This window comes from Ovis canadensis, chromosome 24 (genome assembly GCF_042477335.2).
Source record: "Ovis canadensis isolate MfBH-ARS-UI-01 breed Bighorn chromosome 24, ARS-UI_OviCan_v2, whole genome shotgun sequence".
Classification (NCBI taxonomy): Eukaryota; Metazoa; Chordata; class Mammalia; order Artiodactyla; family Bovidae; genus Ovis; species Ovis canadensis.
In genome coordinates this window covers 40,165,473-40,191,591 of record NC_091268.1, presented here as the reverse complement: position 1 = coordinate 40,191,591, position 26,119 = coordinate 40,165,473, and the positions used below count along the sequence as shown (strand labels likewise).

General features: G+C 48.2%; 1 long non-coding RNA gene across 4 annotated transcripts; it reads left to right on the top strand.

Annotated features, from left to right (window-relative positions):
* Positions 1-8,745: 8,745 nt before the first annotated feature.
* LOC138429176 (uncharacterized) lies at positions 8,746-25,368 on the top strand. Of its 4 annotated transcripts, XR_011252713.1 has the most exons (8): positions 8,746-10,208; positions 10,938-11,114; positions 18,297-18,372; positions 20,594-20,669; positions 21,565-21,624; positions 22,973-23,088; positions 23,488-23,670; positions 25,143-25,368. It is a non-coding gene; the product is annotated as an uncharacterized lncRNA (long non-coding RNA). The 4 variants fall into 4 exon arrangements; XR_011252710.1 differs by having other exon boundaries at positions 22,973-23,670; XR_011252712.1 differs by lacking the exon at positions 10,938-11,114 and having other exon boundaries at positions 22,973-23,670.
* The last annotated feature ends 751 nt before the right edge of the window (positions 25,369-26,119 follow it).

Genomic DNA, 26,119 nt, shown 5'->3' with positions numbered 1-26,119 from the left:
AGGAGGAGAAGGGGTAACAGAGGTTGAGGTGGTGGGATGGCATCAGTGTCTCAACAAACATGAGTTTGAGCAAACTGCAGGAGATAGGGAAGGACAGGGAGGCCTGGCGTGCTGCAGTCCATGGGATTGCAAAGAGTCGGATATGACTGAGCAACTGAACAATAACAATGACCCAGTTGCCATACCTGCAGGTGACCCAGCCATCAGATATTCCAGCCCTCAGCTGTTAAGTCGCCCAAAGCTTTCAAATCTTTCCAGCTCTGGGAGTCCCCTGGTAGTCTAGTGGTTAGGATTCAAAGCTTTCACTGTCATAGCCTGGGTTCAATCCCTGGTCTGGGACCTGAGATCCCTCAAGTCACACAGTGTGGTCAAAAAAAAAAAAATTTCCCCAGTTCAAGTTCCAGACACTATGGAGAAGAACCAGTCTATCCCTGCTGTGTAGTGTCCAAATGTCTGACTCACAGAATCCATGATCAGGACAAACTGTTTAAAGTCACTAAAGAATGATGATAATAAACAAAGGGAGGGAATGTAATCTTCCATTCTACCTGCTTCCTTTCTCCTGCTCCCTGGAATGTGGGCACTGTGGTGGCCATCTCGGGCAAGGCAGACAAGGGTAATATCCTAAAAGTGGCACGGAAGCAGGACAGAAGGAGCCTGGGTGCCTGAATGCCCTGTGGAGTACCACTCAACCCTGGACACCTCGGTTGGTCTACACTGTGACATGTGAGGGAAAAAAAAACACAAAACTCTTATTTAAGCCACCATGAACTTAAGTTCCTGTTGCATGCAACTGAACCTGTATTTGAACTAAGACAGATACAGATTTGCATGTGGAGGCAGATATAGACATAGAGATGGGGCTTCCCAGGTGGCACAGTGATAAAGAATCCACCTGCCAAAGCAGGAGAAGCAAGAGGTGCAGATTCGATCCCTGGGTTGGGAAGATCCTCTGGAGTTGGAAATGGCAACCTACTCCAGTGTTCTTGCTTGGAGAATTCCATGGACAGAGGAGCTTGGCAGACTTACAGTCCTTGGGATCTCAAAGAGATGGACACGACTGAGCACACACAAGGTGCAGAAACAGTCCTGACTGATGGATAGATCCCCTTCAGGGACTTGTTATGGAAAAAAGGTTAAAACTGACACAGGCAACCAGCAATCTCTGTCAAGTGCTAGAAACTAAACTAAACAAATTGTATTACACAGGGCCTGTTACCAATAGTATTATTCCAGTTGCAGTAGGAGGAAACCAAACCAAGCAAGTTTAGTAAACCTGGGAATGCATTGTAGCAGGTCAAAGCTCGGAAACGAATTCCCTCCCACCGCAGTGGGGATCTCTCTGCAGCATCTGTAGACTGCAAACTCCCAATTCACGAGTTCTGCAGTCAGAGTGGAAAGGAAGAGTTCCCATGGACTCCAGCCAGAAAATTCCCAGGGAATTATCTGCATCGGCTTGGACTGAATCACAGACCAATCTATGTGCCAGTCTGGGGTCAAGGAAGGCTCAGCTTAAGTCACCTGGCAATCCCGATGCTGGTTACTGTGGCCAGAACGAAGGAGGCTCTGATGGGGTAATTGCCAACCCATCTCTGTGGTTATCATCAAAAGAAGGAGGGTTGGGTATAGAGTTATGCTGTGCAGGCAGTAGTCGTCACATATACCAATATTATTGCTAAGGACTGAATTGCTCACACCTCCCCCGCCCATTCATAGCTTGAAGTTCAAATTTCCCATCTGATACTATCTGGAGATAGAGCCGTTGGGAGGGAATTAAAGTTAAACGAGGTCATAAAGGGTGAAGCCCAAATCTTATAAGACTGTGGCTCTATAAGAAGAAGAGACACCAGCGTTCTCGCCCCACCCTCTCTCTCTCTACCACGCCCCCACGACCTTGTGAAGACTCAGCAAGAAGGTGGCTGTCTGCAAGCCAGGGAAAGAGCCCTCACTCAAACCCAACCATACCAAGTTCCTGGCTCAGACTTGATCTCAGACTTGCAGCCTCCAGAACAGTGAGAAAGTAAATTTCTGTCCTTTAAGCCTGACCCACCCTGCCACCCCCATCTATGGTATTTTGCTATGGCAGCCTGAACAGACAAAGACATATTTCTCCGTATTAGTCAAGATTCTCTACAGAAAAACAGAACCTGAACACAATTATTAATAACAAGATTGTTTACATTTTTAAGGAATTCACCATCTAACAGGCATTGTACTAAGCTATCACTTTTAATTTCCCCCATTTCTAGACTCAAGGAAATGAAGGTGCAGGAGATTAAGCAACTTGCCCAGGATCATTGGGTTGGTAAATGGTCGAGTCAGGGTTTGAACCTGAGCAATCTAACTCCACGTGTTAATAGGACTATATCTAGTTGATAGGAATTTTTAATTTAAAATTTTTTCTGTATTGATTTTTGGGGGGAGGAGCCCATGCTGCATGGCACGCAGGATCTAAGCTCCCTGACCAGGGACTGAACCTGTGCTCCCTGAAGTAGAATCAGGGGGCCTAACCACTAGACTTCCAGGGAATTCCCTATGTTGGTTTTTACTCTTATTTATTTATTTTAAATTTTCATTCGTTTATTTTTGGCCGCATTGGGTCTTCATTTCTTTGTGTTATCTTCCTCTAGTTTCACTGAGTGGGCCCTACTCTCTAGTTGCGGTGCCAGGGCTTCTCACTGTGGTGACTTCTTGCGGCTCTAGGTGAGACGGCTTCAGTAGGTGTGGCATACGGCCTTAGTTGCCCTGTGGCATGTGAGATCCTCCCAGAGCAGGGACTGAACCCATGACCACTGAATTGCCAGTGGATTCCCCACCGGACCACCAGGGAAGTCCATTTTGAAACATGTATTTGGCTGTGCTGGGTCTTAGCTGCAGCACACGAGATCTGCAATCTTTCTTGTGGAGTGTGGGATCTATAGTTGAGGCATGCAAGATTTAGTTCCCTGGCCAGGGATCAAGCCCAGGCCCCCTGAGTTGGGAGCATGGAGTCTCAGCCACTGAACTGCCAGGGAAGTCCCCTGTGTTGATTTTTATTAATTTGTATTCATTTATTTACTTTTGACAGTCTGGGTCCTTACTGCTGCATGTGCTTTTCTCTAGTTGCAGCGAGCAGGGCCACTCTCTTGTTGCAGTGAGGGCCCTAGGGGGAGCGGGCTTCAGTAGTCACAGCTCCCAGACTCTGTAGCACAGGCTGTGGCACACGGGCTTAGTTGCTCCAAGGCATGTGGGACCTTTCCAGATCAGGGATCAAACCCATGTCTCCTACATTGGCAGGCAGATTCTTTACTCCTGAGCCACCAGGGAAGCCCTCCTGTATTGATTTTTAAAGTGATCCATCGCTTCTGGAATCTGAGGAAAACAATAAAGCTGTCTTCATATTTGAAATTAAAAAAAGGAAGGTCACCAAGTATCTGCATGCTGGGGAGAAGGCACAGCAAGAGGGAAGGCATTAAAAATATAAAGAGATGTGAGCAGTGGTCCTTCCAAAGATGCTGATCAAGAATGATGGTGATACTTACTGGCAGTCCAGGGATTAAGACTCAGCGCTTCCATAGCAAGGAGCACAGGTTGGATCCCTGATCAGAGAATTAAAATCCCACATGCTCAGAGCGGGCAAAAAAATAAATAAATAAAAGGGTGAGTGCAATGTCATTTTCTTCGGGTCAGCTAGTCAATTTCACAGGCGTGAGGGTTAGAACCACTGAAGCAACATGTGCTCGGGGGGTTTTTCCCAACGCCAAGAGTGTGTCACATGACCTAGAGGGGTGAGGTGGAGGGTGGGAGGGAGGCTCATGAGGGGAAGGGGTATGTGTATACTCATAGCTGATTCACGTTGTTGTACAGCAGAAACCAATGACATGGCAAAGCAATTATCCTCCATTTAAAAGTCAAAATTTAAAAACTCCCTGGTGGTGCAGTGGTTAAGAATCTTCCTTGCAATGCAGGAAACACAGGTTCTATCCCTCGTTGGAGACCTAGGATCCCACATGCCGCAGAGCAGATAAGCCAACACACCACCGTTACAAAGCCCGTGGGCCACAACAAAAGACCCCGCATGCCACACCTAGGACCTGACCCAGCTAAACGTATATATACATAAACATATAAAAGAATGTGTCAGAGCCAAGAGAAACTTGAGCCTCCCTGTGGCTGTGTTAATAGAGGTATGGTGCCCAGAGCAAGGGAGGTGAGTCTCACTGCAGAGGCCATACCTGCAGTCTATGTCCAGTTCATTTTAAGAACACTGGTGAACTGGAGTATATTCAAAGAGGCAACCAAGATGTTGTTGGGGGGGGGGGGGGCAGGAGTGTGAAGAGGGTCTGAAAACCACGGGAAAGCAGAGGTATTTAGCTTGAAAAGGGGAAGATTCAGGGTGGAAGATGTAAGAGCTGACCTTTAGTTCCAGACCACGGCAGTCACAGTCGCCTAATTAAAGTAGATAGTGAGCTTCCGGTCGTTGGTTGTATGCAAACCAAGGCTTGGCCACCTGTTGATGTGGGCGCATAGCCAGATTGATTGAATGTGTGGTTGGACCACAAGGCCATGGAGGCTCCTTTCATGTTGAGTGTCTGTGGGGCTCTGATTTTTGGAAAGACTTGGGAGGGCTTACGCTGGAAGGAGAATGTCCTGAATTGAATGTCTGTATCTCTCTGAAATTCACATGTGGTGGCCCTAACCCATGCGGCGGTATGGAAGTTGTTAAGGACTGGACTGTTGTCCTTCCAAGAAGAGATGCCAGGGAGCTCCTCCTCTCTCCCTCTCTCCATGGGCACCAAGGAAAGGCCATGTGAGGACCCAGTGAGAAGGCAGCTCTCTGCAAGCGAGGAAGTGGGTTCTCGCCAGAAGCTGAATGGGTTGGCACCTTGAGCTTGGACTTTCCAGCCTCCAGAACTGTGAGAAATAAATTTCAGTTGCTTACGCCCCTGGGTCTGTGGTACCTGTCATAGCAGCCGGAGCTAAGACAGAGAGTCCCGCAGCAGCTACGCTAACAGAGCTGAGTGGGACCCTATTGGGGTCGTTAATAGGGTTGACCACCTCCTCCCTCCCCTGCAGCCTCTGATCTTTCTCAGTTAATAGAACAGAACTTCCTCACTGTCGACTGTCTCACATTCATTGGGGCATAGACATGCAGGAGTAATGTGAAGCACTTGGGACCAGTAGGTGTTGAGTATATAACTGACTTAAAGAGTTGTTGTTAGTAGTTTTGATAATAGAATTTAGGAGTAGTGCCTTTTTACTTTTTCTTTTTCTGCTTTCTAGCACTAACTTACTCCTCTCCTGGATTGTGTCCCGATCTTTTCTGCCTCTCTCCCCAGAGGCACGCACGACTCTGTCCTAAGTCAATGTACTTTATTCCCGTTAATTAATCCAGTCAGAATATGTGACCCGCGCATGCTTGCTAAGTCACTTCAGTCGTTTCCCACTCCTTGCAGCCCTATGGACCGTAGCCTGCCAGGCTCCTCTCTCTGTGGGATTCTCCAGGCAAGTATACTGGAGTGGGTTGCCATTCCCTTCTCCAGGGATCTTCCCAACCCAGGGATGGAACCCACATCTCTTTCATCTCCTGCATTGGCAGCTGGATTCTCTGCTTGAGTCAGTAAGGCTCCATGAACCTTTTAATGAGACGATTAGAGCAAAGACTCCAGGCTTGGAGCAGAGAGGATGGGCTACTGCAGATAGCTCATGGCCACAAAGAGAGAACTTGCCACAGAATGGAGTCAACATACAGGAAATGACCAAGAGATGAACTGAGTCATCAGGAGTCAGAGCCCCTGGATCCAGCTGTGCCTGAAAGCCAGACATTTTAGTGAAATGAGACAGTAAGTTCCCTTTTGGTTTCAGCCAAGAGAATCCATTTTCTTTCACTTGAAACTGAAAGAGTTTGACTGTGTGCCTTAAAAGTACATGACTGTGTGCCTTCAAGGGCTGCAATGATTGTACAAAGTCCCATGGGAGCAGAAGAGAGGCAAGTACTAATTACATGCCTGGAGTCAGGTGGAGGAAGTGTCCAGGGAAGGCTTCACAGAGGAGGTGTCTCTTGAACTGGACTTGGAAGGAGGAAGAGCCGTTCACTATAGTGAAAATAAGAGAGGCCATTCCAACGGTTTTCAAAAACGTCACTGGGGAAACCAAGAAGTACAATTCTAAATCACCTAAGAGACAATGAGAAAAACCACAGTGACAAAAAATGGAAAACATTTCGAACTTAAAGATGCAAAAACTACGTATTGAAACTTGTGGGTTGCAGCTAAAACTACACTTAGAGGTAAATGTGTAGCCTTAAAAATTCTTAAATTAGAAAAGAACCAAAGCAATACAGAAATGTCTCAAACACTCCTCTCAAGAATTTGGGGAAAGAGCAACAAGATAAAAGCAGAAGAAAATAGAAGGGAAATAATCAAGATAAGAAGAGACTGAAAAAGGAAGGAAGCATGCCCCCAGCAGAGACACAGGGTATTCAGGGAATAAGAGCCCTGGTGTGGGTGGACAAGAGGGAAGTGGTCAAACCATAGACTGGAGAGGAAGGTGGTACACGGAGCCACGGAAGGCTCTCAGCAGGATGAAGGGCTGGGACCACATAGGGCCCTTGGAGACCATCTGCACACGAGGGGCTGAGATGCCTGGGCCAACTGAAAAGGAGAGAAAAAGCCACAAGGATGTCAAGTTCAGTTCCACGGAAGAGCCAGCCTCTGTAGCCACAGCTGCCCGATGACCGCTGCCACCTTGGCAGAGGCTCACTCCCCATTTAGGGAGGGACTCCCAGAACCCTCTGGCAGTCTCTTAGGAGCCTTGGAAGGATGGGGGAGCTGGGGCTCTCCACCTCGGTGTTCAGACATTTAGGCTGGATAATTTTTTGCTGTGGGACTGTCCTCTGCCCGGTAGGACATTGACCAGCCTCCTAGGCTTCTTGATGCCAGCAGTGAAAAGCAGAGGGGACCCCTGATATGGTGTTGTGGTGGGAGGGGAGCTGGACCTCAATTCTGCTAGTGATGTCTTGGTGTGACCCCAAACCTCAGGGTTGAGTGACACTTCCTCTGTTTTTTGGCTGTGCTGGGTGTTCGCTGTGGCATGTGGGCTTTCTCTAGTTGCAGGGAATGGAGGCTGCCCTCTAGGTGCAGCGCTCCAGCTTGTTGCGGTGACTTCTCTTGTTGCAGAGCACAGGCTCTAGGGCAGAAGGGCTCCGGTAGCTGTGGCTTGCGGACTCCAGAGTGCGCGTTCAGTCGTTGCGGTGCATGGGCTTAGCTGCTCTGAGGCACGTGGGATCTTCCTGGACCAGGGGTCGAACTCACGTCCCCTGCACTAGCAGGCAGATTCTGAACCACTGGACCCCCAGGGCAGTCCCCACCTCCACTTTGGACTCATCTCAGGAAACAGGTATTCCTGGCAGCCCCGAGTCAGGTTGACCTACAGATAACAAGTCTTTTTCGGCCTCAGACCCCACGTGTGACTCCAAGGACGTTGTTTTTCCCTCCGGCATCACCTCCTACCTCACTCACCTCATACTGAGTGCCCAGCCAGGTCAGGCTGTTCCCCTAGGACCTGACCCATGCTGTGCCCTCCACCAGGTGCCTTCTCGCCCCACCATCTCCTGGGAAACTGTTCCTCATCCTTCAGATTTTGATGGAGATGTCAACTCCTACAGGAAGCCTTCCTTGATGTCCCAGGACCAGGTGAGTTGTCCCACCTCTGGGCCCATGCCTCCCTCGAAGTGCGGTGGACCACACTACATTACTGGGGCTTGTCTCCTTGACTGCAAGTTCCACATGGGTAGGAATGGGTCTCCGATTCCCCAGGGGCTAGAACCTTCCTGGATTCAAGAAAATGTGATTTGAGTGAATCAGTGGGTGAATGAACACTTTGGGTTAGCCTCAGAGGTTATTTCCTGTCCTCTAGCCCCTCCCAGAGCCTGGGCAGCAGTGATGGGAAGTCCCCATCCTCCTTAATCACTCTGATGGATGCCAGGCTCCTCTGATGCCCTCCAAGGCACACAGCTCCCCACCTGAGCATGGTAGCTCTTTTTAGACCCCTCAAAGTCACCTGGCTCTTTCTGTTTTATGGCATTCATGGAAGATTCCAGACCAATGACCCTCTAAAGGGCACACCCACTCCTAATGGGATCACCGTGCATGCATGCTGGGACTACCTCTCCTCGGAGTCATCTCCCCTCCCATCATTTTATATCTGTGTCCCCTGAGCCCAGTGAGGTGGCCTGGCAAAGACAGCCTCTCCAGGCTGCAAGGATGGAGTCAGGTGACCAAGGAAAGGCCAAGATCTCCTCTGCGAATTGGGAGTAAGGATGGCTGAGGAGAAGGAGCTATGGTGTTCAGGGTCCAGACAGTCTCTCCCACCCTCACCTCGCTCCAACCATCTTAGACCCGAGCCTGGTTACTTCCCTGAAACCCACTTGCAGATCTTGGTGTCCGGCTGAGAGGGTCCTTATCTCTCTGGGGCTGAGGTGGGAGCAGGCTGGAGACACAGATGTGCTCGTACAGCTGTGCACAACACACAGAACCGCAGTAGGACTTCTCCGGTGGTCCAGTGGTTAAGACTGTGAGCTCCCAATGCAGGTGGCCTGGGTTCCATCCCTGGTCAGGGAACTAGATCCCATATGCTGCAACTAACAGTCTGCATGCTGCAACTAAAGATCCCCAATGCAGAAAAGAAGATCAAAGATCATGCATGCCACAACTAAGACCCGGCACAGCAGTCAAATAAATAAATACTTAAACCAGCAAAAACACAGCATCAGCTGGCATGACTGGGACTTGCTGTGTGCCAAGCGCTAGTATCTTATTTAATCTCCCAAATGGGTCCAGGAGGCAGTTGGTATTATCACCCCATCTCACAGATGAATAAGCTGAGGCACAAAGAGTTTAAGTAACTCATCCATGGTTGCTCAGATGGACAAGTTATGAAATGAAAACAGGAATTTGAGCCTGGACAATTGGCGAACCATCACTCCGTCATCTTTCTCACAAATGTCCATGCACGCCCCTGTGTGTATATCTGAACAGATCTCACACACAAGTGCGCATGGAATCACACCCCAGCTCATGCACCCATGGGCAGAGCAACCCGAGCTCACAGAGGTAGATTCCCAGGTATCCAGAGACGCATCACATGTGCTCACATGGGCCAGCGAGGACTCACCCCACTTGTTCACACTCCCTCCTCAAGCACATTTACCCACAGGCGTGCACATCCCTGTTCACATGGCTGAACAGAAAGCATGCAACACTCCCATCCACCCACGTTCAGCGGCGTGCCGGCACACACACATTGTCACGTGAGCACAGGCACATACGTGTGTACACGTGCACTCTTGCATATGAGCACATATTTATTGAACATCTACTATGTCCCAGACACTGTGCTGGGGATGTGATGCTGATGAACACAGAGCTCCCAACTCCCCAGCGCGTGTAAAATGGAGAGGGGATGCGCATGCTTAGACATGCGCGCACTGTCATCAGTGCGTGTCCTGGTTATTGAGTCTTTTCTCTGCAGAGGGGCTTCCTAGGTGGCCCAGATGGTAAAGAATCCACCTGCCAATGCAGGAGATGCAGGTTTGATCTCTGGTGGGAGAGATCCCCTGGAGGAGGAAATGGCAACCCACTCCAGTATTGTTGCCTGGAGAACTTCATGGACAGAGGAGCCTCGGGGGGCTACAGTCCACGGAGTCCCAAAGAGTCAGACATGACTGAAAGCAACTGAACATGCCCACACTCTGAGAGTTGAGCCCTCCCGTGCTTCAGAGACTGTGAGTACCATTGCCCGCATGTGCACACAGGAGTAGACCCTTTCCTTTCTGCTGGAGCCACAGGGCACAACCTGAGTCTTGGCAAGAGGTGGCTGTGCTGGGGGCGGAGAGCAGCCTTATTTTCAGCACCTTCTGTGGTCTGAGGATCTGTGAGTCTCTGTCAATCCAACTGAAACTAGACCATTTTCCAAGTGACAGATTCAAATATATTTGTAGACATGTGCATACTCCCACGTTTATGCGTCTGTGCACACGTGTGCCAGCCCCCCCCCGCTTCCCCAGGGCCTCCTTCCCCACCAAAAGCCTCTGTCCCAGAGCCCCCCACCTCCTCCTCTTCCCTCTTCTTGCGCCTGAGGGAGCCGTGGCCCTGAGACACCTGGGGCTTCCAAGAGGCTGCACACGCAGGGAGGAAGGGCTGCAATGACTCGACTTCCAGGCAGCTGTGGTGAGTTTCTGCAAAGACTCCCTTCCTCAAAGCGGCTCCTATTTACTGAAAGTTCAGGCTGCCGTGGTTTCCCCACATTCACATGGGGAAAAGGTCAAACTTGCAAAAAATATTTACCAAGAATCGTCCGTTAGTCAATCAACACGCATTTACTGACAGCAGCAGCCTGCATGCTGGGCTGGGCGCAGCAGGGAAAGAGGGTGAGGAAGAAGCACAGGGCTTGTCTTTCAAGGTCAGGCACCATGAGGGAGCTGTGGTTAGCCATGGGGGCGAGGGGGAGAGGGGTCCAGGCAGGGGAGATGTGAGCACAAAATCTGGTGGTGGGAAAGCATGTCCCAGTGAGACCAACACAAAGGCTCTGCGGTTCCCTCCCCAAATCACAACTGGAGGTGTGTTGGTCAGCCATCAAAAAGCAAAAAACAAAAACTTGGTATGTGGTGTTTGACGCTTTCTGTGGTGTAAATACTCCCGCCTGGCCACTTTCCAGCTACCAATGTGATGTCATGGTTCGCTGGTTTGAGTAAAGATGACACAGTTACTCTTGGGAGCTGTTGGGAACTAGCCTCGGATGCCCACTGGTCCACTGCCTTCTCTTCCCAGGGACACACGAAGGATGCCTTGATGCCCAGGACAGGGCAGGAGTCCCAGTTTGAAGGGCTCAGGGATGAGAACAAAATCATTTGTTCATCCTTTGATGCATATTCTGTTATGTCCTTTCATTGAACTCAGCACCCACCCCGTGCTGGACACCGGGCACCCCAAGGTATCTCAGATCATCCCTACCCGTGCTGATGGAATAGCGCAGATGTGAGGCACCCAGAGGAGAGGCACCCAACCAAAGCCTGGGGAGCCAGAGGACTTCCTGGAGGAGGGGGCATCTAAATGGAAAGGCAGTGGAGTGAAGCAGTGAGTAAGGGGTAGAAAAGAATATTTCCAAGCAGGGGAAACAGCATATGCAGTGACTTAGCAATCTCGTGCACTTCTTGATTAACCCAGAAAAAGCATCTTGTTTAGCAGGCTTCTTAAATGAGCCAGTGCTCTTTCAAGTGCTACACAAGTCTGCGTTCATGTCATCCTCTGATGACCTTATGGGGTACTTACTACTGTTAGCCCCATTGTACAGATGGGACAACTGAGATGAAAGACATTCAGTCAACATGCCTATAACGGTTGGTTTGCTCTGCCTCCCCACTATGCTACCACTAAGCATCTGAAGTGGGTGTGGCTTGGGGAAAGTTTAGGGAGTACCCAGACATGGCAACCAACTGTAAATTTACTTTGGGGTTTAATTAAATGTCAGAGTGTGGGAAGTGATCAGTTCAGCTGAAGCATGCTGCCCCACCGCCCTTCACACACAAGCCAGAGCAGAGTGGCGTCCATTGTGGAATTGTTTATCAAGGATGTCCAGCAGTCAGTCAACAAACCTTTGCTGGCATCTTCATGTCTTGGCCCAGCCCAGCGCTGGGATGTTTGGACTGAGCCCTTGTTCACTGTTTGTTTTTATTCTTATTTGATTATTTCACTGAGCCCTTTATCTGAACCTGGCCCCGGGCTGGGGGCTAGGAGACACAGAAGAAATAGATTATAGTTCCTGCCCTCAAGGGAGTCTAATAAAAGAAACAGGAGTAGTCATTTTCTGTATGTTCAAAATATTCCATTATTAAAAACAAAAAATAAAACTGACGATCATAAGTGATAAGAAAGAAATGTGCATGAAAGAGAGGACCATTCTGCCAGGTGTTTAGTGAAAGGATAGGGGTAAATGCCCAGGATAACTGGATCTTAAAAGAGGATGTTGCATCACTAGTGACTAGGGCATGGGAACGGGGGGAGTTGGGAATGACTGCTAGTGGGTTAGGGTTTTTTTCCGAGGAGGGGTATGGTGGGCGATAATGGAATTAAATAGTAGTGATGGATTCAACATTGTGAATATACTAAAACTCAGTAACTTGTATATTTTGAAGTGTTATGTTATGTGAATTGTATCTTAAAAAAAAAAAAGCTGTTTCAACATGGAATCTTGCATTTGCAATTGACAGAACTAGTTTTTTAAAATGGATTTCAGTTCAGTTGCTCAGTCGTGTCCGACTCTTTGCTACTCCATGAATCGCAGCATGCCAGGCCTCCCTGTCCCATAAAAAGAGGTTTGTTTGTTTGTTTGTTTTTTAAGTTCAACTATATAGTTTCAGGCATGGATGGATCAAGGTGCTCAAGTAATTTCTTCAGATTGGAGGGCTCCACCTCTGGGATCTGGTTTCTTTTGTATTGGCTTCATTCTTAAGGAGGCTGAGTGAAACTCAATAGTTCCCTCCTTCCTCTTCCCCAGAAAATAAATTCTCAGAAGTCCAGGCTTATAACCTACCAGTTTAACAAGCACAGAGGAAAGAATAGATCTTTTTTCTAATGGTCTCAGTGAGCATATCAAGAAAGACTCTCATTGGTCAGTTTGAATCACATGCCTATACCTGAACCAATCACTATACAGAGTGGGGAAGGAATGCTCTGATTGGCCTAGTCTGAGTCATGTACCCTATTAGAAAGCATCCTTCCTTGGAAAGGACGTGAACTAAGAGTAGGGAGAGAATGGCCCCAAGGAAGAACAGGTCCTATTAGTAGAAGGAGTAGATGCTGGGCAGACAAAAGCAGAATCCCTTTGCATGAGGATGGAGGTGCCTGATGGAGACATGTGGGAGGGCACCCTTGGTAGATGGGAGGACATGAGCAGAGGCTTGGGGGTTTGCAAGTACATAGTGTGGTCTGGATACAGTGGCCACATCATGATGTCTAGGAGTTCCATGGTACGATTCTGACTCCAATTCTGGTGTGTGTGTTTCTACACCACCAATTGACTCCATTCTGTCACTCTCTACCCAGAGATAGCATGAGATCCCACAGGTTGGGGGCTCAGTCCTACAAACCTGCCCCTCCCCCTACTTCAGACACCAATTGCAAGTCCAGACTTCCCCTGTCTTCTGATCAACTTGCCGTAGAGTGGAGGTTCTGACTACTCCCTAGTCAGGTTTGATTAATTTGCTAGTGCAGCTCACGTGGCTGAGAGATACATTTTATTTACTAGATTCCCATTTATTTGGAAAAGATTTAACTCAGAAACAGCCAGAAAGAAGAGATGCATAGAGCAAGATATGGGGCAAGGCCACAGAGCTTCCAGGTCATCTCTAGAGCTAGCTAATCTCCCAGCACCCCCAGATACTCACCAAACCGGAAACCCTCGAATCCTGTCCCTTTGCGTTTCTGTAGCAGCTTGATTGGTTATATCATTGGCCTTTGGTGATTCAATGCAGTCTCCAGCCCCTCTCCCTCCCCAGGAGACTGAAGGGAGGGGTTGGCAGTTCCCCTCTAATCACAAGCTTGGTTCCCCTGGCAACCAGCCTCCATCATTAGATGACTTAGGGGCTTCCCAAAGGTCACCTCATTAACATAACAAAAGACACTGAATGCTCTTTTCACTTAGGAAATTCTGAGGGTTTTAGGAGCTCTGTGCCAGGAACAGGGAGGAAGACCAAAAGCGTATTTCTTCTTATAAGTCACAATATCAGACCAGGTCATGTATCTGGGGAGTATTATGGGCTGAAGGGGGGCTTCCCTGGTGGCTCAGAAGGTAAAGAATCTGCCTGCAATGCAGGAGACCTGGGTTTGATCCCCGGGCTGGGAAGATCCCCCGGAGAAGGGAATGGCAACCCACTCCAGTTCTTTTGCCAGGGAAATCCCACAGACAGAGGAGCCTGGCGGGCTACAGTCCGTGGGGTCGCAAAGGTCGGACACGACTGAGCGAGTAAGCACAGCACAAGCACGATCGCCTGAAGGGGTGAGGGGGAGGAACGGAGAGCCAGGCTGCAGAGGGTCTGGGATCTGGTCTGTAGACCTGCATCTTCCAGACTTTTGATCCTCAGCCACACTGCCACAGCTTATTTCTTCCAGACTTACATGTTTCTCCATCATCTTTTTTTTTTTTTTTTTGATGTGGACCATTTTTAAAGGTTTCACTGAATTTGTTACAGTAGTGCTGCTGTTTTATCTTTTGGTCTTTTGGTCACAAGGCATGTGGGGTCTGAACCAGGGATCAAGCTCCCACCCCCTGCAGGGGGAGGCAAAGTCTTAACCGCTGGATTGCCAGGGAAGTCCCTCTCCATCGCTTTTTGCTTAAACTTTTTCTTCATGCTGATTTACCTTTTTTTATTTAAAGAACTTTAATTTTTTAAGATTTATTTATTTATTCATCTTAGTTTCAGCATAGAGGGGTCTAGTTCTGTGATCAGGGATCAAACCCGGGCTTCCTGCCTTGGGGTCATGGAGTCTTAGCCACTGGACCACTAGGAAAGTCCCAAGAACTTCATTTTTGCAAGAAACACTGCCATCATCACAAATGGAGAGCCTGCCTTCCTTATCATAATAGAAATGAACTATAAAAATGAGGACAATGATCCCGAAAATGAGGTATGAAATTCTGGCTGGGTACTATAGCGTTTAGAGGGCTAGTCGGACCAAGAGAAAGAGAACTGAAAAAGGAATCACTTTCTCAGTTTGATGTTCTTTTACTCCACACCCATATGCCACTTAAAACCATCTTTGGGACCCCAGGGGTTGTGTCCTCTACCTGGGTTACTCCTGGGGTATGTGTCCCACGGTTCTGGCTAATGGAAGCCAGGAGGCAGTTGTGAATAGGAAAAGGACACAGAAAAATAGCCCAGGTCATGGTGGGGAGAGTGTTTGAGAAGATGCTGTTTGCATAATTCCAGGTGACAAAAAGGAGGAGACTGACTTGGCCAAATAAAGTTGTTGGAGAGGTGAGATGCTAGGCATGGGCTGCCAGAGCCTTAATCTCAGCAGGGAGGGAGGAGGGAGTAAAGCTGGAGGTGATGCTCACTCTGTAGAGTTAGCAGTTGAGACTGGGACCCGGAAGGAGGAGGTGTGGGGAGGAGGATGAAGAATTCAGCTGGGGATACACTGAGTCTGACATACGGACGCATCCGTGGAGAGATCATTCACTTGTTCAGAAAGTACTTCTTGAGCACCTACTATGTAGCACGCTCTGTTCTAGGACCCTGGGGTAGAGCGGTGAACCAACCAACCCCAAATCTCTGTCCCTATGAAGTCTACCTTCTAGTGGAGGACATGAAAGACTTGATGAGAAATCAAGGACTTACTATTACATACAGTATATCATCTGGAGAAGGAAATGGCAGCCCACTCCAGTACTCTTGCCTGGAAAATGCCATGGACGGAGGAGCCTGCTAGGCTACAGTCCATGAATCGCAAAGAGTCACACACGACTGAGCAACTTCGCTTCACAGTAAATCAGGGGCGTTCCAGGCAGCTCAGTGGGAAAAAGAATCCACCTGCAATGCAGGAGATGAATTTCGATCCCTGGATAAGGAGGATTTCCTGGAGGAGGGCATAGGAACCCACTCCAGGATTCTTGCCTGGAGAATCCCATAGAAAGAGGAGCCTGGTGGGCTACAATCCATTGGGTCGCAGAGAATCAGACACGAATGAAGTGACTGAGCACGCATGCGCAGTGTGTTGAAACAGATGTCACATTAGCTAGTGCTGTGCACTAAGGAGGACATGTCTAGGAGGGAGATGTGGAAACTGAGATACACCCACTAGCAATCGGCTACATGGGTCTGGAGCTCAGGAGGTATATTTAGAAGACATCTTTCATTCATTCATTGAGCAAATGTTTCTTGAACACAGTCTGTGTGCCAGGCACTGTGCTGGGTGCTGGGCGACACAGTCCCTATCTCATGAAACTTGTCTGGATTTAGGGAAGGCTGTGATTGGCTATAATCTGTATGGACACAGATAAGATTCCCCATAGGGTGAGTGTGTGTGTGTGTGTGTGTGTGTGTGTGTAAAGGATGCCAAACATCTGTATGGACACAGATATGATTCCCCATGGTGTGTGTGTGTGTGTGTGTGTGTGTATGTTTGTGTGTAAAGAACCCCCAACATTTCAGGGAGGGCAGAGAAGACCTGGGAAAGGAGCCTGACCAGAAGCAAACAGCCTGTAGCAAAAACACCCAGAAGGGCGGAGCTTTAAAAACAAGAGGGAAGCTGGTACCACAGAAAGCTAGGGATTGAAAGAGGCCTGGGACTGGCATTCAGTGTCCATGAAAGCAAGCTCCTGGCAGAAGTGCAGGCAGCTCCCGCACAGAGAGGATGGTGGAGGAGGGGGTGTGCTGGGAGGAAGTGGCGATGGAGACAGAAGACAGTTTTCAAGAACTGTGACTGAGAAGGAAGGAAAGAGAAAGAGAGAGGGAAGGAGAAGTCGGAGGTCAGTGGAGGGAAGCTTTAGTCTGCAGATGGAAGGGACTAGAACACATTGATAGGAAGAAGTCTGCTCAGGGATGAAAGTGAAAACGTAGGGAAGTGATGGGGTCTGGGGGACCAGAGGGAGTGGGGGGAGCCCTAGAGAGAAAGAAAGACTCCGTGTCAGGAAAGGCTACAGAATCAGGGGCTCAGGGCAAAATGAAAATGCAGGCCTTCTTGTTCAAAAAGTACTAAGCATTCAAGATGGTGACTCTCGGTATCTGGATGGGGAAGGGGCAAGAGGCTTGTTTCGGCTAAGCTGAGACCTCAGGCCACCTGATAGACACACCTGGTTGCAGGTGGAGGGGACGGTTACCATCACACTCTTCACCAAGATCCCATGAGGTGAGCAACTGAGCTCCACCTTCCCTTATGCCTGCGTCCAGCGCTCTCCAGTGAATAATGGATGCGGGTGGGAAGGGCGAGGCCGAGTGGTTTCCAGAGGGCCAAGGAGTACAGAAGTAGGTGGCTAAGACCCTCTCTCAGGTCAGCAGACAGATGGCAGGGGGTGTGAGCAGAGTCTCCAAGCCTTGGCACATGCTCCACTGTCCCATGGGACTTCCTTTGCACAGCTCAGGTTCAAAGATAAGATGATTAGGAAGTTTAGCAAGAGGACCTCAGAGCATCAAGTGCCAGGGTCCACCCTCAGCAGAGTCCAGGGATACCCTCAGGATGGACGACGTTGGCAAATGAATGAATGAATGAATGATTGACACGGGGTGACCAAGCTTCAGTGAGTGAGGCCCCTAACTTTATTTTCAAAAAGAACTTTTATATCTTGACTTGTACATAGAGGGAAATGAAAGATGCAAAGTCATACAGAGTCAGCCCAAACATTACATCTGTTTTGTCTTTATCGAAACCAGGATTTTTTCTGCATACCTTTCCCATAAACAATGTTGTGTACATTATCTTCCGGCCTTGGAGGCCTGTGAACACTTTATGATCCTCTTTTGATAAAGGCTGCTCAACCAGAAAACTTATTTTCCCTTGAAATGTTTTTTCTTTATATTTCTAATCTACCTCAGAAAGTATCAGACAGAGTTACATTCTCACGGAGCAAGGTGCAGAGAGTTACAACAAAGAAAGAACCAATTAGCTCAAAGGTCTGATGTGGTTAAATTCAAGGCTACTATTTGTTTTTCTTACATTCCAGCTATGTTAACTAATGTACTCCCAGGTGTACAATGGATAAGGGATATGGGAACTTGGCAGCAAGCATTGGCTCAACAGTGAAATTCTACACCAGCACTACTCTAATAGTCTTTAACTCTTCGAAAGGCTCTATATTTTAAGAATATTTTAGGCTTCCTATGCCTCTCACGGTTGGAACGCTGTAAACAATCACATGCATAGCTGCAAGAGTCTGGATAAACCTGTCAGGCAAGCTAGAAAGCCATCAAAGGGGTTTGAACTGAAACACTCCTATCATGTCCAGGAGACTTATTAGCTAGAGCCCTAAGTTGACTTTTTCCAGAGGAATGTGGTCAGGGACAGCCCCCTGTTAATGTCAGAAGAGTTGGTGAAAGACATAAAATAGTAAGACAGACAGATTCTGGTTTGGGGTTAGATGCTCAAGCAGGTCCAGAGGGGGTCTCTCGAGTCCTGAAGCCTTGCTTATCAGGTCTCTTCTGCATGACCTTATCATGGGTGGGATGGCCCAGGGAGTCCCTCGAGTCCTGAAGCCTTGCTTATCAAGTCTCCTTTGCATGGCCTTGTCATGGGTGGAATCTCCTGTGCTGGCTCCCGGCAATCAAGGACCCTGGTGTCCTGTCCTTGAGGTTCAGCCCTGCACCATGTCCACTTCAGCAAGAAATAATGGATGCTGATGGAGGTAAGGAGCAGGCAGAGATACAGCAGAACCTTCTGGAAGTGGGGATTGGGTGGCAAAAATGAGGGAGGGGATGGTGATGGAGGAAGGGCTTGAGGAAAAGAAGGCTGGGATGTGTCCAGATGCAGGAGAAGTATCTGTGGATTCGTTTCCTACTGCTGCAGTAAGCAGTGGCCTGAAATACAAAAATGTGTTACCTTCTAGTGCTGGAGGTCAGAGGTCTGAAATTGGTCTCACTGAGCTGAAAACCAAGATGTCAGCAGGGCTGTGTGCCTTCTGGAGACACAAAAGGAGAGTCTGCTCCTAGACTTTTCTAACCTCTTGCGGTTTCCTGCCTAGAAAACCGCTAGCTCCCGGCTAGCTAAAATTTAACCGCTAGCTAAAATTACTTAGCTCCCAGCTCCTACTTCCACCTGCAGAGCCAGTAGGGTAGCATTTCCAAATCTCTCTCTGACTGTAACTCTCCTACATCCCTCTTTGACTTATAAACTCTGATTCTATCAGCCCATCCACATAATCAGGATAATTTCCCATCTCAAGGTCAGTTAATTAGCAATCTCATTCCATCTGCAACTCTGATTCTCCTTTGCAGTGTAACATGTCCACAGTTTCCAGAGATTAGGATGTGATCGTTTTTAGGGGTTCGTTACTCTACTGACTACAGTCTTTAAAGCTGCTTTGTGATTACAAAAGAAAAACTACATGGTTTAAACAAAAGCATGTTTATGGTTTGTTTCAGAACACAGAGGTCGATTTGATCACTTGGTGATATCATCAAAGATCCAGGCCCTTTTTTTTTTTCCCTCTCACTCTGCCACATTCAGAACACTATCTTTCTTCTCCAAGCTTGTCCCCTCATGATCACAAGATGGCTGCCAAACCACCAGACATCACATCCAAAGCAGAACAGAAGGTGGCAAAGGGGCCTTTCTTAACTGTGTCCTCTTTGATTAAAAAGGAGAACTATGAGCTTTCTCCTCACTTCCAAGGCAGAGAGGAAGGAGAGACAGACCAGATATGTTGACCAACTCAAGCTGAATTTACCAGCTGAAATCAGAAAATCCAAATTTCCAGATAGGGTGGGGTGTCAGTGTATAGGAGTAAGGGGTCTGGGTGGCTAGAGTCAGAGATTGGTCTCTGGGCTGGGGTCAAAGATAATTCCGTGGCCAGGGCTGGGGATCAGCACGTGGCTGGGTCCAACGTGCAGCCAGGATCACGAATAGGTCCACGGCTGGGTGAGGAATCAGTCTACAGCATGAGTCAGAAGTCATTTTGTGGTTGGAGTCAAGTTCAACCTAGAAGTTCGTTTTGTGTTTCTCTCTCTCTCTCTGCATCTTGGTCTCTCTTGTTTTGCTCTCCTTCTCTGGAAAGACCTGTCATATAATAAATGTGAATATATGATGAGAAATGCATGATATCAACCTGTGCAAATGTACGAACTCTGCCTCTGCATGCGGATGGCTTGTAGAAGTGATGCGGACACATACAAATACAGTCGGTGGGGTCATTCCTTCAGGACGATTTTTGTCTCGGATTTCTATTGGTCCAGTTAGTCCCTTAAATTTAGAATGTGGTTATTTCCTTTAATTATGTTTCATGCCCTCCCCTGGGCTTCCCTTGTGGCTCAGCTGGTAGAGAATCTGCTTGCAATACAGAAGACTTAGAGATTCCCTGGAGAAGGGAATGGCTACCCACTCTAGTTGGAGGAGGCAATGGCACCCCACTCCAGTACTCTTGCCTGGAAAATCCCATGGATGGAGGAGCCTGGAAGGCTGCAGTCCATGGGGTCACTGAGGGTCAGACACGACTGAGCAACTTCTCTTTCACTTTTCACTTTGATGCACTGGAGAAGGAAATGGCAACCCACTCCAATGTTCTTGCCTGGAGAATCCCAGGGACAGGGTAGCCTGGTGGGCTGCGGTCCATGGGGTCGCACAGAGTCGGACACGACTGAAGTGACTTAGCAGCAACCCACTCTAGTATTCTGGCCTGGAGAATTCCATGGACTGTATAGTCCACGGGGTCACAAAGAGTCGGACACGACTGAACAGCTTTCACTTTCTCTCCATGACACCCACAGACCCATTCAGTATAATAACAATAATGCTAGGAAACATTCCGAAAGCATTAACTGTGTGCAGGCACCTCTTTCAGCCCTATGTGTATTAACACATTTAACTCTAACATCCATGAGGTCAGTACTAATATTATTCCCATTTTACAGAGGAGGAAGGAAGCATGGATGGCACGACTGGCTCTGAGCCACACCGCTGATCCTTGGAGCACCCTGAGCTCCGAACGTAAGTCAAGCCCTTTACCAGGTGCTGGAGGAGATGGAGGAGAAAGGCAGGGATGAAACAGAGGTGAGGTCAGGAGGGTGGAGATACCCCAGGTCTAGTTTTCTGGGTGTGGCTCCTCCCTGGGCACTGATGCAGGCGCAGGGCAAGAGTGGGCCACTAGGGGGCAGCAAGAACCAAGGAGCTGGTCTCCAGCCCATCTGCTCTGCCCGGTCTCGTGTCCTCCGCTCCTTAATAAAGCTGGAAAAGGGTGGGATTTTAAGGAAGATCTGGCGTTGTTCTACTGCTGTCAGGGAGCTTAGGCAAGTGAATCACAAGAACAGCTGGGCATCGCCTGGCTTTCACCCATCAAGACATCCACTCCTCACTCCACCACTGTGGGCTGCCAGGGGACTTCTCTTATCCATCTTTGCTGGGGAGGAAACAGGCCCAGAGGGGTCAATACTGTGTCCACAGTCACACAGCTCCGAATTGGCAAAGGTCGGTTCCAAACTGAGGCGGGATGAGTGCAGAGCCCTTGCTTCTCTGAGTCTCAGTGTTCTCACCTATAAAAGGGGTAAACGAATCTAGACAAACAGCAAACAAGAGTGGTTAGCAGTCGGGGTACATCATGGAAATGTCTCCCACAGAGGCCTCCGGCTGCTGTGAGGATCCAGTAAGATCAGATGCCTCTCTTGCAGCGGGGACTCAGAAACTTCTAGCTGTTTGTGTGGGTGTGTGCGTGTTTAATGAACAACTTTCGTGGGAAAGTAATGTCAGAAAGATTATTCAACAGGATGTTAACAGAGATACACCTTTAAAAACAAACATAACATTTGGGGACTGCCCACGTGGTGCCAGGTGCCTGGGAGGGGGATGGGATTTCCGGTGGTTTTCACTTTCCTATTTATACCTTTAGGTTTTCTCTGAATCAGAGAAGGCCAGCACGTGCCAATTTAGTAATCAGAAAAAAAAAGTGGTAAGTAGGGGGTTTTGGTTTTTTTTTTTTTTAATAAAAAAACTAAAGTGTAAACAGTCCCCACCTTGCCATCCCCACCCCCCTGGAAAAATCTTTGCAAAATCGAGGCTGGGGGTATGCGGAGTTGGGTTGGAGAGATCCTGAATTCAGTGTCTCTGGAGGTCTCTCCAGGTTTTGAGAACTTCCTAAGGGGTGCAGCAAGCCCTCTTTGGTGCTGCTATTGTGGGACCTCTCTCTTGCTCTCCACACCTCTGGTCCACATTTGAGGGGAATGGTGGGAAACTCACGCTGCTAGCATCTTGCTCTGCCCACACCAGCTGCCAACTTCTTACTTGGCCAGGGCAGTCTCACACTGGTCCCACCAGATCCGTTAGACCCTGCCCCTCCATAGCTCTGGGGCTAACATTTGAGGCAGTCTGACCCATAGCTCTCCTTTCGTCTCTCCGGACCAATACCCTTTCTCCTCCACGCTGAGGCAATTGATAAAGTTGTACCTTGGGCTTTAATAATCTAGCCCCACACTGTCCCTACTGTAATCACTAGCCACCTGTGACTATTTAAATATTAATTCAATAAAATTCAAAAAATCAGTTCCTCATCCACACTAACCATATGTCAAGTGTATAACAGCCATAGGTGGCTAGTGCTACGGTATTGGACAAAGTGAAAGTTTTCCATCATAGCAAAAATTTCTGTTGGATAGCCTTATTCTGGACAATTATTTGTCTTGCTATAAATCCCTTCCTGATGTAACACGGAGTAGGACTCTATGGGGCCATCTGGGGACAGATCCCTCCCCCATATCCTCTGCTGTAGCTCCTCTCTGAACTCCCTAGATAACACTTCCTCAGCTGATTTATGGATGCTAAAACCACTACCAAATGGAAGAAATTAACTGCTTGATACAGATGAGCCCCAGACTTACGAGCGCCTAAAAATTGATACCTCACCAGCAACCAATCAGAGAACAGTGCCTGAGCTGATCACACACCCTGTGACTCTCCACTCCCTCACCTGCCCTTTAAAAATGCTTTGCTGAACCCCTTGGGAGTTTGGCGAGTTCAGGATTTTCGAGCATGAGCCACCCGCTCTGCTTGCACGGCGCAGCAATATACATTTCTCTGCTCCAAACTCCAGAGTTTTGGTTTGATTGGTTTCGCTGTGCATTGGACGCATTAACTTGAGTTGGTAACACTCTAAGATTGTTCCTTGAAGCAATGTCCTCTCTTTTCTGATTCTCTCTCTAAAAAACATAAAGTAAAAACTTTGATCCACGATCATAATTGGAGAAATTTGTTTCTGTTTTAACAACCGCTCTTCAGGAGTAATTATTCAATTGATATTTCAGCGAAGGAGTGAATCACAGCGCCTGGTGTGAGGAAGTCCTGACCACAAAGTAAATTTGGAGAGACAGCAGTGAGCAACAGCTGGAAGCGAGACCGATATTGAATGCGGGTTGCGGTGGTGAGAGTGCTGAATCCTAACCGCTAGACCACCAGGGTCTATCTAGCTCTTATCTGCCTTGAAAAAAAATTTTGACAAGGAGACAGAAAATAGAGAGCAAGGTCACGCGTTTCTTAGAAAAGCAGAGTAACACGCCAACATACGAGCTTAGAGAAAGTCATGCTTCGGGGACTTTCAGAGTGGAACTGGAACAAGCCACTCCAGTATTCTTGCCTGGAGAATCCCCACGGACAGAGGAGTCTGGTGGGCTACAGTCCCCGGGGTCGCAAAGAGTTGGACAGGACTGGGTGACTAAGCATAATGCAGAATGGCAGGTACCATTTTGTGCTTGTGCAGTTGAGGTCTCCCTGACCCCAAGGATGAGGAGTTTGTGACTTCTTGATCTTTTTACCCATGCAGGGCTTGATTCCTCTCTGCCCCTGCTGTTACTGTTATCTTCAAGTGTTCCCAGGAGGCAAAGCAGCTATTTACCCTGTTCCTGCTGTTATTTCTATCTGAAGTGTAACCAGGAGGCTGGCTGTAAATGTCTAACCCAGAGCCCATCTATTCCTGGCTTCAAGAAATGCAAACAGAAGGCTAGTTGTAAGTGTCTGGCTTGAAGTCCATCTGCCTCCTACCTCTGAAAGAGTAGACAGAAGCTAGAGCATGAGGGTGGAGGGCAGGGATGGTCTTCTGTGTCAGGATCAGCCCAAAGCAGCGGGGGTTATTGGGGGCTTCCCATGGAGGTTTGGAGTGTCTACTGGGAAAAAAAAAGGCACAACCTAAAAGCTGAGAATTAATTTTCATTTGGGGACATTACCGAGAACTATGTAACCGCAGATAGCTCTGTGTAGCCTCTCAGATAGCTCTGAGGCCCTGTTCCAAAAAGGTAAGGGAGGAGCCAAGTATATACAGGCGTTTTTGCTGAGGGGAAAAAAAAAACGTAGTCGAACATCAAAAGATTACTTCTAATTACAAAAACAGACATTTCAAACTAATGATTTTAGTGTTTATGTATGGGAAGAAGCAAGAGTCTGGGCTTACTGAAATTACTCCTTTGATGTACATCTTAACTATTTAGGGCCAATATCCTGTTTTTCTTCATCCTGAAAACCTGAAAGTGGAGAATTATGTTTTATATGGGGACATTACCGAGAACTAAGTAGCCAGAGACACAGCCTCTTAGATAGCTCTGAGGCTCTGTTCCAAAGAGGTAAGGGAGGAGCCAGAATACAAAGGAGGTTTTAGTAAGGGGCGGTGGGGGGGGGGGGGGCGGGGAGTGCAGTGGAACATCAAAAGATTACTTCTAATTACAAAAACAGAATCTCAGACTAATGATTTTAGTGTTTTTCTCTATATGGGAAGAAGCAAGAGTCTGGGCTTACTGAAATTACTCCTTTGATATACATCTTAACTATCTAGGGGTCAATATCCTGTTTTTCGCCATCCTGAATTCCCTCAGGGCTCGGGGCTCCCTGGGATGGGGGAAGTGGGCAGCTGAGAGAGCTAACAGGCAGGAAGGCCAGAGGTCTCAAAACGGAGGAAATAGGCTGCGAATGTCTCTTAAAATTCTGTGTTGCTATGACGACACCTGGTTCCACCCGATCTTAACTTTTCTCTAAACCTTGAGCTAACCAATGCGTTTTTCTTATGGAAATGTTTTCCTTAAGCTATGTTAATGAAACTACGTATTTGCTTTGGAATACTGGAGTGGGTTGCCATTTCCTTCTCCAGTGCATGAAAGTGAAAAGTGAAAGTGAAGTTGCTCTGTCGTGCCCGACTCTTAGTGACCCCATGGACTGCAGCCTACCAGGCTCCTCCATCCATGGGATTTTCCAGGCAAGAGTACTGGAGTGGGTTGCCATTGCCTTCTCCGTTCTTCAAAATGGTTCCACCTAACACCAACTTTTGGCTGATAATAGCTCAACAAACCAGTATTCATATACACTGCCTTATGGCTGGGGGATGTCATACCTCGTGCCATCCTATCTTAAAACTGCATATTGTGGGAGAGGGGCCTGGTGAAACTGTCAGCCTTGTGTGTTTCTCTTACCTGATTAATAACTTTCGAACAGACATAAACTCCGGGAGTTGGTGATGGACAGGGAGGCCTGGCGTGCTGCAGTCCGTGGGGTCTCAAAGAGTTGGACACAACTGAGCGCCTGAACTGATGAAACAGACATAAAACAGCTTGCTAAAACTAGCGGGGGGGCGGGGGCATTCTCCGTGCCCCTTCTAATGTCTGTGTCAGAAGCTTTCTCTGTCCCTTTTTATATTTTAATAAAACTCTGCTATATAAAAGCTCTTGAGTGATCAAGCCTGGTCCCTGGTCCCAAAATTAAATCTTCGGAGATCACAAATCTGACACTGTTCACCGTAAACTGTCAGCTGCAGTCACTGATGGCTTGCTGATGGGCAGCATTTGTTATTTACTAGACTGGCCTGTGGGCTTCCCTGGTGGTTCTGACGGTAAAGAATCTGCCTGCAATTCGAGAGCCCTGGGTTCGATCCCTGGGTTGGGAAGATTCCCCTGGAGGAGGGCATGGCAACCCACTCCTGTACTCTTGCCTGGAGGATCCCCATGGACAGAGGAGCCTGGTGGGCCACAGTCTATGGGGCTGCAAGGAGCTGGACACGACTGAGCGACTAAGCACAGCGCAGAATGGCAGGTAGCATTCTGTGTTGACTGAAATAGCAATATTTCTTTTTTAGTCCATGAGAGGAAGCCCAGAGCAGTAGCTGGGGCTGAGAATTCTAGATTTCTTAAAGCAGGCGATAGAGTCACCTTGGGATCTCACTGATAAGATGGCTCGTTAGGTCGACCTCGCAAACAAAGAACAAATCACAGTGATCCTTGAGACTGACCAACTTGCCCGAATGGCATCCTGTTATCTCACTGGTGCCTATCTTCTCAAAGCTTCGAGACCGCCAGATTCCAGACCTCCGGCTACGTCGCCATCCCTAGTAGGCAGTTAAAACAGGAAACAGGAGTCCTGAATGGCGGTGGCTAAAAGGCAAGGAAGGGAAAGGCCTGCGGAAACAGAACAAAGGA